Below are 20,278 nucleotides of genomic sequence, written 5' to 3'. Positions count from 1 at the left end.
CAGATGAGGAGGTTGAATGTAGTGGATCTTAACTTCAAGGAAAAACTGATAAGATGCAGATTGCTCAGTGAATCTTCATTACCACACCAAATTGGTCACTTGGAATTTTGAAATGTAGATTATCTCCAAATCCTTATAGTAACTTTCAACTCAGCATCTTTTCTGAGAAACACACAGATGGCCAGAAGAATAGTAGCCTTCAGATTTAAAAAAAAAAAAAGTTTGAGAATGAAGGGAATTCCTAAGGCAGAATTTTAGAGTGGCTTTTTCTTTTAGATCATTTCAGGAATAAAAGAGTAGGTCTGTCAAAAATGGAGATGTTTTATTCTTTAATTCCCCATCTAATCACTTGGGTTAAGGGGACACTCCCACAGCTGGCAGGGTAGAGAGGAAGTACTACCCTGGTTCCCCCTTTGAAATATCCCCCAGGGTAGAGGGACAAATAGTAGTGACTTCTCACTCCTCAGAAGTTCCTGAGCACAGGCAAAGTCTTCTCCAGTATTCTAATCCTGGTTTTGGAGACTGAATACCTCCTCTCCACACCAACCTGAGGGAAGAGAGCCAAGAGGCTCTCTGTAAAGTAACTCTCTCATAGAAGGGGTCTTCTAATAGTAAATGATGCTTTGGAAATGAGATTAAACCCTTGCCAACAGCTCAGAGATGATATTTAGGGTCCCTAGCTTTAGACCATGCCTAAGATGACCAGATTGCTTTTTCTGTGCCAGCCAAGAAAGGGGGAAACATGGGAGTCCCAGACACCCCTGAGGGTTAGAGGATGTTACAGTGATGAGAGAGACAAAGAGAAAGGAGAGGAGAGAGAAACAGGAGCAGGAAGAAAAACAGATGCCTCATGTTCTTTATTTTGCCTGGGCCTGGCCCTATGCATAGGCAAAATAAATCTGGCTCAGAATACATCCAAGCAGGACATGACCCAGACTTTGTACCCTCTCTTAGTAAACTTTGCATTCTTACCAAAACTGGTAGTCCACGTATCTTCAGAATTGCTCAAAGCCAAAGAATAAGGAGGGGAGGTTTTTGCCAAGTAAGAGACAAAATGATATGTGTGTGGTTTAGTTGCCTAAAACTACCCATGTGACCAAATTGTGTTTTCTAAATAACATTTTCATCTTTCATTGATACTTTATAATTGGATATATTTTATGGGGCCAGGTTGCCTTGTACTTATATTTTTTTTCTTGAAGACTCAGGGCACATAACCAGGTACTTATCATTTCCGCCTCTGCTCCTCAGCGAAGCAAATAGGAGCTATGGTATCCGCAGCAAAGCAAGGCAAGTGTAGCCCCAGGAAGCTAATTGGAAGAAGGAGGAGTTATAGCAAGAAAGCCTCAGTTGGTTCTTCAAAGACCTCACTTTTCATACTCTCTTGCATTTAGCAGTCTTTTGTAAGAAGCAGCACAAAAGACCAGACTATTCCCCCTCTCAAACTCTCAAAGTACCACTGCATTGATTAAAAATTTAGCAGAACAAATCCTTGGCTCCTTAGTAGGGCCTGTAGGAAAAATGTTCGACCTGCTACTTTCTGCTGTGAAATTCTTCCTCCCATTCCCCTCTTGCAAACAATTTGCTGCCTTAAGTTTACTTCTGTCAAGCAATTAATTCTCAATGCACACAGGCTCATCTTGTAAGCACATATGCTTGCTTTTGAAATAAAGTTGTTAATGACTAAATGTATTCCTTGTTCCTGGTTTCACAAGCTCGTGATGGCAGGCACCATAATGGTTTCCAAGTAGTGGTGACTGTTTTCTTTGCACAGGGCACTGGCCTGTCTCTCACATTCACAGCTGTTGTACATGCTTTGCATTGAGAAAAAGAAGAGGGGATGAAGAGAGAGAGGGAAAAAAAATCATTTGTGACTGGTGTGTGAACAAGTGCTAGTTTAGACTCTCCCTCTCCAGAATGAGTCTGAATTGTCTGATATGGATGCACTTGACTGAAATGAACTGGAGGGACTCCACACAGGTACAGGTGCACTAGGTTAATCAAGACAAAGTTGCAGTGACTTTAATCTACAAAAATAGTATCCCACTGTCAGGATAGTGAAATAAGACTCCTTTGCTGTCAGTAGTGAGAAAGGAACTAAGAGGAACAGCCCAGGGTCACAGCACAGGGCTACACAAGGACTCCCCCCTACTGGTGTCCAAGGTCCTCAGAGTGTGAAAAGGAAAGCTGCCACCCCTTTGGTGAGGTCACTGGCCTTGAAGTAGGAAAGATTTTGTTAATTCACCTTTGATGAAAGTTACTTGTCCTGAGCAAATACAATTCACTCTTAATATGCTTATTTTGCAAGAGGTATGAATTAAATTATTACATATGTAGCAGTAGCATTAATCACACACACACTCACACACACACACACTCACACACACACACACACACTCACACACACACACATACACACACTCAGGCAGATATTAAAGAGTCCTCCTGTGCAGAAGGACTAAGAAAAGTAATAGAATTTTACTTTTTGTTTTATACCCTTCTGTAGTGTTTAAATTTTTTACTTTTTGCAGGTATGACATTCATAATAAAAGGGAAGCAGTAATAGCCATGAGATTTTCCTCCTATGATCCATCTAATTTAAAGTGATTGTTGTTATCAGAGTTTTATTATTTCAGAATATCCCAGGCAGAGTTCCAGCAAACTATGTTATAAAACATGGTTCTGAGAGATTTGGTCACCCTTTATGTATACAACATGGAATTTTTGTTAATTGCTTTTCAACATTATTTCTTCTGGGCAGTACAGTACACATTTTCAGTTTATACCTTCTGTCCCAGAATGCTCAAAAATGTCTTGTTCTAGACAACAAATTTTCTTGTTCCTCTGGTTCTGAATAGCTATGTGGCATGTTCACTGTATATTTAATCTACCCTTGAAAATTATACTTCAGGTAAAAAATAAAATGAGCACAGGCTACTCACTATAATAGGTACTTTGAAGATATACATTATGTGATTTAATGTATATGGCCACACAATGGTCTTCTGAGGCAGGGGAAATTATACTCATAGAAAAACAGGATTGGAAAGTTGCCCATGGTTTTATTTTAAATTTTGACTCTCCTTACCTTTTTTAGAAATGTAATCATAATCTGTCATTGATTATGTCTGTCCTTTCAAAACATTCGGACACACATAAACTCCAAATGTCTGTGTAATTCCTCTAATAATATCCTTCTACCACTAATATAAATTTAATACAGATTTCAGAAATAGACATTGCTGTCATTCTCAACTCAATATCCATTCCGTCCCGGAAGCTTTCCCTGTCCCCTTAGCCTAAATCAATTTCCCTTGTTACTCTCATAGCCCCTTTCAAAGCATTTATCTGTTTATAAAGATTTATTTGATTAAGATCTGTATCTCCAATATCCTAAGCTCCTTTCAGCCAGAGAGCATGCCTGTTTGCTTTTCGTATTTCTCCAGCACCAAGCACATTTCATTAATACTGCTGACACATTGCTAGACACAAAGTATTGGCAATATCTTGCTCCAAAAGCCATTAGAGGGCCTCTAGAATCTCACACATATACCCTACAATTTAAAAGTTTGGGGAGACAAAAGAGTGGCCCATTATTTCCCCAAGACTCAAATCCTGAACAAATGGGTCAAAAGAACTTAAATTTGTGAAGCAGGGGTAAGCTGTTCTGTCTTCATGTATATCTCCTGAAGAAGGCTTTGTTACATCATTTGGTTTCGGTCCTCCAACTTTCCTGTCAAGATCAGCCTCTACTCAGCTCATTTTCCATTTTGTAATCCCAATACCCACGCTTAGTCTTAATGGCAACACTTTTGTCATAACACAATTATTTTGATATTTTCATCACTGTGTGATTAGGAATGGCAATCTCAAAGGAAACACTCAAAGCTACTTTAGGAGAACAATTATCCATGCTGAATAGTGGGACAGGGGTGGGAATGACTAAGATGATTATGGGGTGACTAAATGCCTCCCACCCCCAGCTAACCCTTTTTAATGCCAATCTTATTATTTTTAAGTTGCATTATTATTGCCATTTAATAGCTGCATAAATTATATCCCATTTAAATAAGGGGAATAACAGAAACCAAATGCTCTCATTGGTTAGAATTTTCTTCTCGTTTTAAACATCCACCTACTTAAATAAACATTCTAAATTAATGCAGAAAACTTAATATTTCTATTATAGTCCTTCCTGACCCTAAGTGAAAGAAATCCAGATAGGTACTGCTCCAGGACTCAAAATTCCATCCATCTTTTTCTCCCTTAAACAATACTAGGGTTATAGATTTTAAAATAAAATTCAGGGATTCTTTGAAATTATAATAAAGCCTCATTCTCTCATCTGCAATGACAGCAACATGCACAAACATAGTTCCTAATGCATGATTTTCCCTTCGAATAAACCTGACTATATCTTCAGCAGTAGAAGGCTAGGGCATAATGGATAGGTTCTTTTGGCATTGTTATTAGACTTGATTAATCCATAGGGATGCAGTACAGGCAGGCGTATGAATCCTCATGTAGTCAAATTAAGGGAGTAAGACCAAATAAACATGTCTAGTGGTGAAAGATTCCTCCTCTTTCCAATCATCCAATCATTTACCCCAACAAAGATCTTCATTAATATGATTTGATCACTAACTAGCTTAGCAGCTTTTCCTATGGGTAGGAAAAGTGCAGAACTGGGTAACCAAACATGTATGTTTCAAGTTTTTGTTTTTGTTTTTTTATTACTGCTTTAGAAACCACAGAGTATCTTGTATTTAATTCATAGATGGACAAATGTTCTTTTTTAAAGCTGTTATTATTTACAGTTTCCAACAACGGGACACTACATTAAGTATGCAGAGAAAACAAATGTAGCTTCTGAATTCAATTCTGTTTTGCATTATCTCTTATTTGTTGTTCTTATTTCTATACCGCAGCCTGAAGCTTTTGACATTGTTTGCATATTCATCTATCAGACAAAATGTTTGGGGAAAGGAATCACATAGTCCAATAAGAATATACACTGAGCTACTGAGATTTTGAGGTTAATTTAATGTAGAGAGAAAACTCTATTTTAAATGTGATAATATATTTTTAAATGAGACTATTTAGCATGGCACTTTCCCTCCAGCAAGGCAAAAAGGGCATGTGGTCTTGTGTTTTCATTTCTTTTCTTTTTTAAAGTATTGTTTAAACAGGACCGAAAAAAAAAATGAAATGCAGAGTAAATGTCATTAACTCTGGGAACTAAATAGCAAATGAGTCCATTCCAATCAAATGCTTAAGATTCTTTTAATCAAGTATATGTTGTCAACAGGAAAGTGTATTTATCTTCCATAAACCACTTTGAATCCATTAGTAACCTTTATTTCAATTTTTTCAGTATATATTCTGCTTCTTCCATATAGTTTTTGTCCTTTCCATTTATACAAAAGACAATCTGGCTTGTATTTTGTTTTTCATTGAGATTCAATATATTGTCCACTTTTATCATTGATTGACTGAAGTTCAGAGAGGCTAAGTAAGTAGGCTCAGGTACCCCAGGGTTTTAGAGGCTCAGCAAGAATTAGAATTCAGGAAAAATTTGCTTTCCGGCTTTTGCTCAAATTATTAGAATGTCAGGTTTGGATGCAAATTTTGCCAAAAGAAACTGGAAAATAATCCTTTATTTTTTTACCTGTGTTGGGTAGAAGAAAGGGAAAGAATTGAACTCTCTTGCCATGCCAAAGTTTCAGTGTGATACATCATTCTTATGGATGAATGGTCTTTTTAAGAATTTACCTGATGAGCAGACTCCTATGCAAAGGAGTTACATTCACAGAATGTAATAGAATATCCTCAGCTTTTCAAGAGATGCCTTCAGAGACCTAAGGAAATCCCCAGGTTCTTGAGATTCTGACTGTGACAGTTCCCTTCATTGGAAAAGAGCAATAATAATTCTATCTACTTCACATAATTGTGAGGACTAAACAGACAATGAGTGAAAGGAGAACAAGAGTGCTATCATGCAGTTCAGTTTTGGGACAATCTGCTAATATCAGTCAAGAAAATGAGGATTACTCCAAAACTACTTCAACTCAAATCCAAAGCCAAGGGGTAGAGTTCTTTTAAAAAATTATATGGTTTTATTTGTCAATAACAATAAATTAACCGAACTATATTTTTCTTTACTCTTCCTATCTGCATATATTAAGTGAAAGCTACCTTCCCCTACTATCTTCCATTATATTGATTATTTTCTTCCTGCTCAATCCTCCATCCTGTCCAACCACTAACCTACACCTTTTTATGTAATAAAGTATATCTAAGTCAATGTAATACGCATCAGATTCTCAGGGACTCTGTACCTCCTACAGCCACTCCTATGCTGCAGAAAGATCTGCCCTATTCCCTCCTCCCCAGAACCAAAGGTCTAGAAAATGTTACTCTAATTTGCCACCTCTTATTTCTAATCCATGAGAACAGCTAACATTTTACACTATTAACTGTCTGCATGAACCTTTTGGCCTGTGATGTTCGTACTGTCCCTATGTTGTGGATGAAGAAACTAGAAATTGAGTGATGTTCTCAATTATGACTACCAGAAGTGAAGAAACAAAGAATCAACTTGGCCCTTTTGACTCTGGGACCCCACTGTTAACCAGACTCTATACCATAGCTTCTCAATGACGAAGTTGAATACTGAAAATTTCTTAAATTTGTGGGCCTAACTTTGTTCCTACCTTGCTTTCATAGCCTCAGTAATTTCAACACAGCTTCCTAATCTGAGCCAGGAGAGAGTGACCCTCAACTGCATTCTTCAGACACCTACATTTGATTTGTTATGGTCTGGTTATTTGAGCCCTTACATTCTAGGGGAAGTTAGAAGGAATCACTTGGGCCTGTGGCAGTGACTTGGACTAACAGGGCTAATGGGTGGTCCAAGGTAGTCCTCTCAGGGAAGGGAAGGCACAGTTCAGGATGGAAGAGAGAGGTGATCTGCACATGGTCATAGGGAAGCAGGGACCATCCAGGCAGGGGAATATGACTTTTAGATGAGACAGACCAAATTGCCCTATGGCCACTCATTTCAAGCCAGCAGGGATGGAGGTGGGGGGGAGCTGTCTTTGCTCTTGGGTTCCTGAGAGAACACACTCTGGTATGATGTGAACTGAACACTCCAGGAAGGCAATCTCTCCCCTCACATCAAACACATTTAAAGTTCACATGCCATAGGAAGGGATACTCTTTAAGCTGTATTTCCTAACATTTAATTATCTCTAAATCCTTTTGAAAGGATTCTCTGACACCTAAAAGAAACTTAAGGATAATAACTTATACGAGTCATAGGCACTCGGATGTCCCTGGACAGAGGAAAGAAGAAAAAGTGAGCCTTGTTCAGAATGTCATCATGGTTACCCCAAATCCTAGGATGGGGAAGGTGGTCAATTACTACTGTTGGAAAAGATAGAGATTCCATCTGGGACTGAAAGTTTGAATAGTTGAGGAATGAAATCCTTAGTGTCTTAATCAAAACTTCGACTAGGAAGTTGCTTTGAGAAATACTATGAGATAATTAATGACTAGTTTTAACAGCTTGTTGAATTTTATGTTTTAGATAGAGAAGAGAGAGAAGAAAAGAAATCGAGGGGGTGAAATAGAATCACAAATTCAAGGAAATTGTATTTTTTAGGAAGTAAAATTCATCTATTTTGATTTGTTAAATTTCCAAATATCCTTAGGATATTCAGGAGACAATATCCTGTGGGAGATAATAATTATAGACTCATAAAGAGGGTGAGAGGTCAGCGATGGAGATGTCAACCCTATATAGAGTATAATTGAATCATGTGTCTCATTGAAAAATTGTTTAGGTCTAGAAGCTATGAGAGTTAAAATTATCAAACCTTATTTGCCACAGCAGATCTCACACTGGAGAGAAGCCCTACAAATGTAAAGAATGTGCCAAAGCTTTTGGTAAAAAATCAATCCTCATTTGTCACAGCAAAACTCACACTGTAGAGAAGCCCTACAAATGTAAAGAATGTGGCAAAGTTTTTCATCACAAATCAAACCTTATTCGCCACAGCACTACTCACACTGGAGAGAAGCCCTACAAATGTAAAGATTGTGTCAAAGCTTTTGCTCGAAAATCAGACCTTATTTGCCACAGAAGATCTCACACTGGAGAGAAGCACTACAAATGTAAAGATTGTGGGAAAGCTTTTGGTAAAAAATCAAACCTTATTTGCCACAGCAGAACACACACTGGAGAGAAGCCCTACAAATTTAAAGATTGTGGGAAAGCTTTTGGTCACAAATCACACCTTATTCGCCACAGCAGAACTCACACTGGAGAGAAGCCTTATAAATGTAAAGATTGTGCCAAAGCTTTTGTTCAAAAATCAAGCCTTATTTACCACAGTAGAAATCACACTGGAGAGAAGCCCTGCAAATGTAAAGAATGTGGCAAAGCTTTTGGTCAAAATTCAAACCTTATTCAGCACAGCAGAACTCACACTGGAGAGAAGCCTTACAAATGTAAGGATTGTGGCAAAGCTTTTGTTCAAAAATCAGACCTTATTTACCACAGCAGAAATCACACTGGAGAGAATCCCTACAGATGTAAAGATTGTGGCAATGCTTTTGGTAAAAAATCAGGCCTTATTTGCCACAGCAGAACACACACTGGAGAGAAGCCTTATAAATGTAAAGATTGTGGCAAAGCTTTTGTTCAAAAATCAGGCCTTATTTACCACAGAAGAAATCACACTGGAGAGAAGCCCTACAAATATAAAGATTGTGGCAAAGCTTTTGAGCGAAAATCAGACCTTATTTGCCACAGCAGAACTCACACTGGAGAGAAGCCCTAGAAATGTAAAGATTGTGGCAAAGCTTTTGGTCAAAAATCAGACCTTATTCACCAAAGGAGAATTCACACTGGGGAGAAGCCCTACAAATGTAGAGAATTTGGCAAAGCTTTTGGTCAAAAATCAAACCTTATTCACCAAAGGAGAATTCACACTGGGGAGAAGCTCTACAAATGTAAAGAATGCTCCAAAGCCTTTGGTAAAAAATCAGTCCTCATTTGTCACAGCAAAACTCACACTGTAGTGAAGCCCTTCAAATGTAAATAATGTGGCAAAGTTTTTCATCACAAATCAAACCTTATTTGCCACAGAAGTACTCACACTGGAGAGAAGCCCGACAAATGTAAAGATTGTGGCAAAGCTTTTGGTCAAACATCAGACATCATTTGCCACAGCAAAACTCACACTGGAGAGAATCCCTACAAATGTAAAAACTATGGCAAAACTTTTGGTCAGAAATCATACCTTATTTGCCACAGTAGAACTCACACTGGAGAGAAGCCCTACAAATGTAAAGATTGTGACAAAGCTTTTGGTCAAAAATCAGACCTTATTTACCACAGCAGAACTCACAGTGGAGAGAAGCCCTACAAATGTACAGAATGTGGCAAAGCTTTTGGTGACAAATCAGACCTTATTCACCACAGTAGAAATCACGTGGAGAGAAGCCGTGCAAATGTAAAGAATGTGGCAAAGCTTTTACTCAAAAAACATTCTTTATTTGCCATAGAGAACTCACGCTAGAGAGAAGCCTTATAAATGTAAATAATGTGGCACAGCGTTCAGTCACAAATCACAACTTGTTTGCCACAACAGAACTCACACTAGAGAGAAGCCTCACAAATGTAAAGTATGTGACAAAGTTTTTACTCAAATATTACACCTTATATGCCACAGAAGAATTTACACTGGAGAGAAGCCTTAAAAATATAAGGAATGTGGCAAAGCTTTTAGCAAAAAAAAAAAAAAAAAAAAAACAGGCCTTATTTGCCACATCAGAACTCACAATAGAGAATAGCCCTACAAATGTGAATAATGTGGAAAATCTTTTAATAAAAAATAAAACGTTATTCACCACAGCAGAAGACATCCTGGTGAATGTGAAATGTGAATAAAGTGATGATACTTTTAAAGAAAGACTAAACTTTGGGGCTGGGTTTGTTGTTCAGTGGTAGACTTCTAGTCTTGCATGTGTAAGATCCTGGGTTTGATCCTCAGCACCACATAAATATAAATAAGTGAAATAAAGGTATTGTGTCCAACCACAACAAAAAAATAAACATTAAAAAAAGAAAGACTAAACTTTATTAACACCAGAATTTATACAGAAAAAAAACCCTACAAATTGAAACAATGCAGCAAAGCTTTTAATAAGAAATCAATTCTTTTCACCACTAGGCTACTTATTCTGTAAAGAAGACATATAAATGTAGAGAATGTAGAAACATTTTAAATTATATATCATATATTAGTAGACATCAGAGAAAACACACTTGAGATAAGCTCTACAAATTAGACCATTGTACCATTACTCTAAGAAAGGGACAACATTTAATCCTCACCACAATAACCATAGCATAGAGAAACTTTTGAAATGTGAAAATTGACAATGTGACAATGCCTCCAAAATTTATTCACCAGTACTCATCACCTGTGGGTACATACTGGTTAGAGAAAATACAAATGAAAAAAAAAATTGTTAGCCACATGTTTCTGCTTATTTTGGGAGAATTCATTGTGCCCTGAAACTGTAAAAAGTTAAATAATATTTTCAAAATGTATTTAAATTTTAAATTCATTGAACATCTGAAAACTCATACTAGTAGTGTACATTGAACAGATTTTATCCAAAATGTATGCCTTATATAGCAATGAAACATTTATAATAAATGTGAGAGTATATTAAAGTTATTTTCTATATATTACACCTTTCTGTATATGAGGATCAGTAAAATACAGAACTCATTTAAGTGTAGAAAACAAGTAGTTGTCTTTAACTTTTGCTTAAATTTATTAAGCATTATCAAGTTATTTTGTAGAAAAATCAGTCATAAATATCATACATGAATAGTGAAGAAACCTCGTCTTTGAAAGAATATAATTGTTTTTCTAAATCAAAAATTACTATTTTCACTTTTGAATACTGAGAAATAAATTATATGAAATCTATTTTTGATGTTTATCACTGAAGTGTAATATTTTAAACTTTAATTTTTTTGTATTTCTGTTTATGTTTAGGTATTTTTATACACTGAGCCACATTCCTAAGTCCTCTCTCCACTTTTTCAAATTTTGAGACTGTGTTGCTATGTTGCTTGAAACCACACTAAGTTGCTGAGGCTGAATTTACTACTGAAACTACTCAGCTTCCCAATTTGCTTGGATTACAAGCATGGACCATCATGCCAGGTTTACAGTGCATTATTTTGTACCTATATTTACCTTATGTATGAAATATGTCTTTATAACTGAATATTTGTTTATATGTTAACACTCATGTATTGCATCCTGTTGTTAAATGAAAGACATCATAGTTTTCCACTTGACTAAATGTTCTATGTAACAGTAAAACATACTGTTGAGTAAATAATACTCTAGCATCTGTTAATACTTTTATACATTTTAATAAAATTTAATGTGGAATACAAAAAAAATAAAAAATAAAAATAAAAAAATGATGAATAAGACAATTCCGTTGGTCAAAGAGCACATTGTTTTGGAGAAAGGCAGACTTAAACAATTATTAAATTATTGGGAAATACAAGGAGATAGATATGTTTCCAAATATAGAGGAGAATGTAGAAGGAATTAGTGCTAGAGGAAAAGGCAGCCTTCCTAGAAGAGATCCTGCAAAGCTAATTCTTAAAGAATACATAGACATTTCCAGGCAAAAGAAGGGGAAATTTCTCTTAGGCATAGAGGATAGCATGAATGAGGCATAAACCTGAAAGACAGCATGGTACATAAAAGAGAAACTATTGGCAACTCAGGTTGTTTCAGCATAAACCTCAGACCAGGACCAATAGGACATTAAGGGCCATGTAAACCAAATTAAGAAGCTTGGAATTTATGCTATAGGTGATGGTGAGTCATTGAAAGGGATTTGTACCAGGGAGAAACACAGTTAAACCTCAGCAACAGCCCTGGAGTCTGCATGGAAGGTGAATTGAGTACATACAGGGCAGTGGGTAAGGAGACAGACAAGCTACTGCTGAGTGCCTGGATTAAGGGAAGGGTGGAAGACAGATATAAAAAGGGGCCCAATGTGAAAAAATTTGAGGGATGAAAAGTGGCATATGTACTTGCTGAGAGAAAATGGTTAAGGAGGGGGAAAAGCCAAGCATGATTCTAAGTCTAAAATGTTTCTCAACAAAGAGATGTACCAATACATGTAAGGCTGAAAATACAGGTGACTAATTCAGGACATGTTGAATTTAAAATGGAATGTCTATAATGCAGTACATTACAGTACATTACAGTACAATGCAGTTAGGGAAGGATAAATGGATGTAGAATTTATTTGCATGTAAGTAATAATAATGACAAAACTAAACAATGACAAAAGGGTATTTTCTAAGGAGGTTGTTATTTATATTTGAACTAATATTGTTCCTTAAAGGATTGGCAGCTTTCCTTACTGATTTTGAGGATGACTGTTGATATTATTTTGTATGTATGTGAATCACACCTATTTTTAAAAATGTGCAACTGGCAGATACACTTAAACTTTTACTTACAAATTAAAATATATAAAGGTAAAGAGATATGTACAATTTTTCATTATTTTATAGCTAAGAGGTATGATTTTAAATATTGCTCTTAAATGTAAAACAATAGCTCACTGTTTATAGATGGATTTCTGTTAATTCTTACTTTCCCAAATAAAAACTAAAGGATACTATGTTTCTCAAAATCATCTCCAATTTATACACAAAGCTTTTTCATATAATCTTACAAAGCATATCAAATACTTAAAGCCAAAGAAAATACTGAAAGACAACTACTTAAAGCCAAAAGAAAGCCCCATATTTTATTTATCAAATTGAGATATATTTATATTTATATGTAATAATAAGGGATTTTCTGTTTCTTCTGGTTAAAAATCTATCATTCTGTATTTAAAAAAAGCAAATCATCATTAGGGAAAATATGCTAACTAAAAAAGAGGACAAATTATAAAAGAGAACATTTAAATTACTCCTAAGCTCCCAACTAAAAATTTTAAGTATTGTAAATATTAAAATGTTATGAATATACAAAATGAATATAAGTATTTTAGATTTTGAAATACCATAAATATAGACATAATCTATAGGAATATATAACCTGTATATATATATATATACACACACACACACACACACACACACACACACACACACACACATCTAGAGAGAAAGAGACAGGCATCAACTATTGGACAAAATTGTGTCCAACAGGTCAGTAACTGGAGGTCAAACATATGTTATATAGTCAGTAGTTTGCAGCTGCTTGCTGCAAAAATATGTATCTTTAAGTAATCTGCTCTGGGGGACAATTACTAGTACCAGGAGGTCTTCCTGACTACTCCTTCAAAGGATTTCACCAGCTAACACAACGCCGCAGTCTGGCTGGGCACAAAATCACGAGCCACTCACAGCCTTGTAGATTCAAACAGCAATTCTTTATTCCCGAACTCTCACCGGCACTCTACACACACGTTCTAGGAAATCCACCGGCACTCTACAAGCACGTTCTGGGAGAATCCACACTTCCACTGGGCTCTGCATCCCAAAATACTCTCTGAATCCCGAGAGAACTCAACTGGAACTCAAGGAGCGGGAGGGTACCTCAGGCAGCAGGAATACACCCTATTCCCAGCAGGATACACCTTAAACCTGGAACCGTCCTAAACCCCAATCCGCCCTAAACCCGGATCCGCCCCGGTCCTTGAGCAAGGTCACCTTTCATGCAATGTCACTGCAAATGACCTGGGTCCAAGGCAAGCCATTTCCACAATGGAGAGTCCTCCCTCTAAGCAACATGGGGTAGGCTGACAAGGAAATTGCCATGCGTCATTCCTACTTGGCTATGGCTCTCAGCAACACAAGAGTTCAACTGCCAGTCAGCAAAGAAGTTACTGATACTCTCAGACTCCACTTTGTTGAGTTCAAGTTGAAACCAACTGAGTTCTAAGCTGTAAACCTCTCACTACAACTACATTACCTATTCTTGCAAACTGTCAACTCTTTAAAAAAATTGATAGATGTTAATTATACAAAATAATGTGTTTAATTTTAACATATTTAGGCATACAGAAAATTTGATCAATTTTACTTTTTGATACTTCTTACCTTCTCCTCCTCCTTCTCTTTAATCCCCTTACTTTGCCCTAATGGTCTCCCTACTACTTATTTTGCATCTTTCTTTTTCCTCTAGCTTATATATATGAGAGAAAACATAGACGTTTATCTTTTTGAGCCTGACTTCTTTTGGTTAATGTGATGCTCTCCAGTTTTATTCATTTTCCTGCATATGACATAATTTCTTATATCTTTGTAGCTGAATAAAACTACACTGTGTGTGTATATATATATATATATATATATATATATATATATATATATATAGCTAGTTTTGAAAATCATGAATAAAATGTCTACAAAAATCCCATTTCCTTTTTCACATTATGTTTAACTTTACTTCCTTTGTCTTATTGTATTTGCTAGAATTTCCTATACAATGTTGAAAATAAGGGGGGAGAAGGACATACTTGCCTTGACTCTTAGTCTTAAGAGGAAAACAGTGTTTATCACTAAATAAAATGTTAGTTGTACTCTTTTGTAGAGGCTCTTTATCAATTGGATGAAGTTCTCTATACCTAATCTCACTGAGAATTTTAATGAATTTAATGAATGAGTGTTGGATACTGTCCAATGCCTTTTTTTTCTGTATTGAAACAATGATGTGAATTTTCTTTTTGACCTATTAATATGACGGACTACATTAAATGATTTTCAAACACTGAACTAGGTAGACTTAGTCCCATCTGATAATGGTGCATAACCTTGCTGTTATTTCTACTTTAATTTAATTGTTTTTGACATTGTTGGATTCAATATGCTAATATTTCATTGAAAAGATTTCTGCATATATGTCTATAAGAATTACTGGTCTGTAGTTTTGTTTTTTTTTTTTTTCTTGCAATACCTTCATCTGGTTTTAGTAGGAGGTTACTGCTGGCCTGATAATATTAGGAAATTAGTTAGGAAATGTTCTCTCTGCTTCTATCTTCTGGAGGAAACTATGGAGAATTAATATGACTTCTTTCTTAATCATTTGGTAGAATTTAGTAATGGAACCATAAAGGCCTGGTGTTTTCTTTTTTGAAAATTTACTAAATACTGATTTGATTTTCTAAATAGTTTTCTGCATATTCAGAGAGTGCATTTCTTGTTTTGCAAGTTTTGGCAACTTCTATCTTTTAAGAAATTGGTCCATAAATTTATTATCAAATCTGAAACCATAAAGTTATAGTATCCCTTTATTATCCTCTTACAGTTGAGATGATCTTCAAGGATATCTCCTTGTATTTCTGATATTTGCAGTAGGCGCCCTTTGTCAATTCTTGGACAACTAGGCTAGAGACATTGATTTAATTGATCTTCTTAAAGAGCCAGCTTATCTTCTTTTGAGATAGGATCTCACTTTGCTGCCCTGGCAGTCTCAGACTTTTGGTTTCTTCTGCCTCAACCTCCCAAATAGTTGAAATCAAAGGCACATACCACTATACCTGACTAAATAACCAGTTTTTAGTTATTGATATTCTCTATAGATTTCCTCTCTTTAATATCATTGACTTTTGCTCCAATTTTTGTAACTTTCTTCTGTTTAGTTTGAATTAAATTTGCTCTTCTTTTTAAAATTACTTAAAATGGAGGCTTACTTTTTGATTTTAGATTTCATATTTCTAATTAATTCATTCAATCCTGTCAATTTCCTGCTAGACACTGCTTTCATCACATTCTACAAATCTCATTTTTTTTTTCATTTTAATTTAGGTCAAAATATTTTAAAATTGATTGGGACATTTCTTGACACCCATGTCATTTGAAAGTGCATTGTCTACTCATTTAATATGTTTGGATTTTCAGCTACCTTGCTGTTATTTCTACTTTCATTGTGTTGACAGCAGATGTTCTTATTTTTATATTCTTTTAAATTTCTTAAGTTGTGCTTTATGGCTCAGAATGTATTCAATCAGGTGAAAATTCCATGTGAGCTAGAGAAGATTGTGTATTGTACTGCTGAATAAAATAGTCTGTAAATGTGAATGACATCTGATTAACTAATGGTACTTCCAAAAACCACTATGTCCTTACTGCTTTTCTTCTATTTCTGATACAGGCATGTTACAATCTCCAACTGTAATACTGGATTCATGGATTTCTTCTTGTAAGTCTATCAGAAAATTTGCTTCACAAATTTTGAAGTTCTATTGCAAGACTCATACGCATTAAATATTTTTATGACTTCTAGAGTAACTCACCCCTCTACCAGTATATAATGCCTCTTTTATCCCTAATTGTTTTTCTCGTTTATAAGCCTACTCTTCCCTGAAATTCATAGTTACTCCCACTTTGACTAGTTTTAGCATGGTGTAACTTTTATCATACATTAATGTTAAATCAATATGTTTTCATATTTAAAGTTGATTTCCAGTAGATAACATATACTTTGGTCTTATTTTTTGGTCCACTTTATCAATTTGTCTTTTATAGTTGATGTTTAAGATGGTTATTGATATGATTGGATTGATAAATTTATTACTATTTTCTATTTGATGCCCTTGTTCTTTGTTCACATTTTTGTTTTGCATTTTTTCTGCCTTTTGTAATTTTAAAAACATTGTATGGTAACATTTTCTCTCCTTGTTAGTCTGCTTGCTTCTCTGCCTGCCTTCCCTCCTTCTCTCTCTTCCTCCCTTCCTTCAACTCTTCTGCTTTCCTCTTTGTTGGAATAGTGAGCATTTCCAATCCCTTTGGGTTTTATTTTGCATCTGGAATGTTTCTCCAAAGCTCATGTGTTGAAGACTTGGTACCTGTGGCAAAAATGTTCAAAGGCAGGGCTTTTGAGAAGTGATTGTATCATCTAACCTGATCACTGAAACAATAAATTTGATTCAATATTTGAATAGACTACCAGAAAGGGATGGAAACTGTAAGTTTGGAAGAGGTAGGTTACTGCGGGCATGGCCTTGGAGACTGCATTTTGTTCTTGGTCCCTTTATTTCCCCCCTCTCTATTTCTCAGTCCATGAGTTGAGCAGTTTTCCAGGACTACTCTCATCTTCCATGATGATTCTGCCTCAAAGCCAGCCAACCATGGATAAATAACTCCGAAAGCCTGAGCCAAATCAACTCTTTCTTCCTTTAAGTAGTTCTTTTCACGTAGTTTGGTCACAGTGATGAAAAGTGAACTAACACAATTTCCTTCATAATATATGTTATTTACCTTTCTGACAATTAAATATACCTATAGTTAGGGTTTTTTTTATTATTAACATTTATTCTGTTTTTATATTCTATGAGCTTCCTGGGTCTGCTGTTTGGTGTCTGATATAAATTTTGGGGAAATTACCAGTCATTGATTTCTTCCAATATTGCTTCTGTTTCTGTTTTTCTTCTCCTTCTGATAACTCCATTACGCAAATATTACACATTTTATAGTTGTCCCAAAGTTTTTGGATATTTTGTTTTTTCTTTTCTTCTTCAATTTTACTTAATCTTTTTCTATTGGGTTTTCAACTTTGGAAGTTTCTGTTGTTATATCCCAAATCCCAGAGAATCTTTCCTCAGCCAAGTTCAGTCTACTAATGAATATATCAAAGGCATTCTTTATTTCTATGATACCTTTAACATTTCTTTTTAATTTTTTCTTAGAATTTCTGTGTGTCTACTTACTTGTTCTGCCTTTTTCTTGTGTATTGCCTACTTTTTAAAAATTAAGTCCTTTTATTATAGTTTAAAGAAAATTCTGATCTGACAATTCCCACATTTCTGACATTGATTCTGGTTTTGATGATTGTTTAGTGTCTTCAAACATGATTTTTTTTTTTGCTTTTGTTTCTTTTTTAGTACTCCTTATTATTTTTTGGAAGTTGGACTCAATATTCTAGTAACAGTAAATACTGGAGTTGGGTAATTTCTGTTCCCCTAGATAGGCTGCACTCTAATAAAATCCAATTGGGTTAGCCTGTTGTAAAATGGATTCCTCTGAGAATAGGCCTTGTTAAGAAGAACAGAATATTGTAGCATATTTCACAATGGTTCCTTTCTTCCTCCCCCACCAAAAACCTGAGGCATTTTTCTTTGATGTTCATTGTTAAGATGTGAGAGAGCTTGTGGAAGTAAAACCCCAAAGTGGTTATCTATGACTATTTTCACCTGGAGTTTTTTCCCTCACAGACTTATCCAAAACAGCCTCTAGCAATTCATTACAACATTTTTTCCAATATGGCAGAGATTTCTGTCTCTGGGTTTTTACTACATGTTGTTATTTTCTGTATCCATTCCTTTATCTCCAATGTAGTAGAGGAAGGATAATTTTTTCCTGTGACCTCATTTTCTCTAATAAAGCTAAAAGAATTGGTTGATTTTTCAGTTTTTATCTTTTTACCTGTTGTTAGGACTAAGTAAATACTTCTGAGCTCTTTGTGTGTTGGAATAGAAACTGGAAGTTATTCAGATTTTCAGTAATTTTTGAACAAGAGACCCAAATTTATAGTGGGCAATGTAAATTATATGTCAAAATGATACTGTTCCCATTGACTTGTTCTCTTTCCCTCTCTCTTGCTTTCCCATATCTCACTAGGTGATCTCATATAGGCCTACATTTTTCTTATTTCTGTATTTCTTCATTTATTCATTCACTTTCGAGATGCTGGGGGTTGAACCCAGGGCCTCACAGAAGCTAGAAAAAGCACTCTATCAGAGCCACGCCACGTCCCTAGCCCCATGCCTATGGTCTAACTATCCACCCTTTGGTAATCCCCAGGTGTACTATATAACCTATCATCGACTTTATATTTTTACTTTCATTCTTAGTGAAAATCTGATATATGACCAAAAAATGGATAGATTTTTTTCTTCTTGAAGATTTTTCATAATTGCAATGGGAAAACCACCACCAAATCACACATAGCAAATATTTTTTAAGATAATCCTTTTTTATTCTTTCATTCTTCTTAAACTGCATATCCAGTTCAACAGAAAATCTTCTCTTACCACCTTTAAAGAAAACGTCAAACCAGACCACTTCTGATTATTTCTGTAGCTGTCATCCTGGTATAAATTGCCACCAATTCTCTGACCACATACACTATGCACTTACATAAAATTTTCACAAAAAGCAAATACATAAAGACAGAACACTGGTGGGGCATTAAATGTAAATGAGTTCGGGAAGTCTTGAGAGGGGAAGGACATGTGTTTTAAAACTGATTCATAGTGATGGCTAAAGTGTTAAAGTCGCTAAAAATCATTGAATTGTGTATTTGAGGTGGATGACTTCTATGCTATGTAAAATATACCTCAATAAAACCGTTTTTTTTCCTTTTTCAAAAGAAGAAAGCAAATAAAACCTTTTAACTGATTCCTCTTTTTCTAAATGTGTTCCTGCAGAATGCAATCTCCACTCCCCAAAGGGGGGGGGGGAATGGTCGCTCCCTCTCATTCTGACAACTTCCTATCACCACTAAAATACAGCTCAAACGCTCTTGCTGACATCTCTGATTTTGTTTTATCCTATGCCAGCCAGTTGTTTCTCATTCTTTTTTGTTTCTTGAACTTGCCAAGCTAGTGCCTGACTTCTATTCCCATAGTGGTTATTTTCTTGGCTGTTCTGTAGTCTTTCATTATTTAGGCATAATGGCCAAGCTCAGAAGAGCTTCTGAGATTACTTAACCAATACAGAACCCTTCTTATAAAGTACCCTATTTCATTTTATCCTAGTTTATTTTCTCGAGACTATATATTATTCTCTGAAATTCTTAATTGTGTTTATGCCCTTAATTTTGCCAGCAGAATGTAGGTTTTTTGAAGACAAGGATTTAGCTTATTTTGTTCATTACTAAATTTCTAGTGCTCAGAATAGCATCTAGTATGTTCTAGGGGCTTTGCAAATATTTTTTGGCTGATTGACTAAAATTAGAAGAGGAGCAAAAGAGGGAATTAAAAAGACTCATTAATTGTATAAGGAAAATAGAAACATAAGAAATAGCTGTACATCTCTTATTTCCTATAATGCCCATAATATGAATTATTATATTAAATGTTACTTATGGTAGATTTTTACTCCATATTCTTCATCATTATATTTTTAATAGTACTACTTAACACTCATAGCATGTTCCATCTTCAAACTGCTTTATAAATGATAACTGACAGCCATTAATTAGTC

This window comes from Urocitellus parryii, unplaced genomic scaffold (assembly GCF_045843805.1).
Source record: "Urocitellus parryii isolate mUroPar1 unplaced genomic scaffold, mUroPar1.hap1 Scaffold_45, whole genome shotgun sequence".
NCBI classification, from domain to species: domain Eukaryota; kingdom Metazoa; phylum Chordata; class Mammalia; order Rodentia; family Sciuridae; genus Urocitellus; species Urocitellus parryii.
Note: the sequence above shows the minus strand (reverse complement) of the source record.